The sequence below is a fragment of the Octodon degus genome, unplaced genomic scaffold, assembly GCF_000260255.1.
Source record: "Octodon degus isolate 3935 unplaced genomic scaffold, OctDeg1.0 scaffold00060, whole genome shotgun sequence".
In the NCBI taxonomy this organism is placed as follows: Eukaryota; Metazoa; Chordata; class Mammalia; order Rodentia; family Octodontidae; genus Octodon; species Octodon degus.
Window position 1 is genome coordinate 13025168 of NW_004524636.1, and position 1251 is coordinate 13026418.

The 1251-nt window shown below is 35.9% G+C and overlaps 1 protein-coding gene across 1 annotated transcript in view; it reads right to left on the bottom strand.

The window, feature by feature from the left end:
• The window catches only part of Sel1l2 (SEL1L2 ERAD E3 ligase adaptor subunit), an 89464-nt gene that overhangs the window by 51547 nt on the left and 36666 nt on the right, over positions 1-1251 (bottom strand).

The following is a 1251-nucleotide window of genomic DNA, read 5'->3' on the forward strand; positions in this document are numbered from 1 at the left end:
GAATGATTTGTTCTAATGGTGTTTGTAAATAGGATCTCAAGTCTCCATCTTGTACAGCAATTAACCACTAAGAAGAATATATGCAGTGCGTTATTTGTTGAATCTGTACTTCCAATTTGATTTGAAACTGTCTCATTGCTATCTGCTTATCAATAAAATTTTGAAAAAAAATAGCATGGTATTAGGAAGAATAAACAGACCCAAAGACCAAAAGTACATACTAGAAAATGCAAAAACAACTCCAGATGTATCCATCTTCCTTATCCTTGACAAACACATTCACTGCAAGAAAGACAGCCACTTTAATAAATGGTAATAGAAACACTGGCTCTGCACATGCCAAATACTAAACTTGGGCCCATATCTTTCACCATGTACTAAACTAAATTCAAAATATGTTAATGATCTAAATATTACAACAGCAACATTAGATCTCCTGAGAGATAGATTAGGTAAAACTCTTGAAGACATTGGTATAGTAAAGACTAATGAATAAAATCCCAATTGCACAGGAACTATCATAAAGAATCAACAACTGGAATCTCATCTTATTAAAAAGCTTTTGCACAGCAAGAGAAACCACCCACAGAGTGAAGAGACAACCCACAATGAGGGAAAAAATGTTAGCCAGCTGTTCCTCAGAGAAAGGATTACTACTGAAAACACAGAAAAAACTTAGAGACTCAGACCTCCCAAATTTAAAGATCTGGTCCAAAAATTGCCATATGAGTTGAATACACAATTCTCAGATAAAGAAATACAAGCAGAACATGAATACATAAAAAGTTCAATATCACTGGTCATTCAACAGATGCAAATTAAAACAACGTGAGATTTCGTTTTGCTGCAGAAAGAATGGCTATTATCAGTCAATAACAACTGCTAGAGGGGCTGTGGGGAGAAAGGAAGACTTCTCCACTGTTGGTGGGAGCGTAGACTGGTATAATCACTGTGGAAGCCAGTGTGGTGATTCCCTAAAAACATAGGATGAACAGGAGGTCCCAGTTGACCCAGATATTCCCATTCTGGATATCTTTCAAGAAAGATTAAAAGCATCATGCCATAGTTATATATGTGCACCCATGTTTATCGCAGCACAATTTGTAATAGCTAGATCTTGGAAACAAGCCAAATGTCCATCAACTGGGGAATGGATAAAAAAGACATGGTCTTTTTATACAATGGAGTACTTCTCAGCCATAAAGAAAGATAAACTTGAGGGTTTTATAGGTAAATGGATGAAACTAGAGA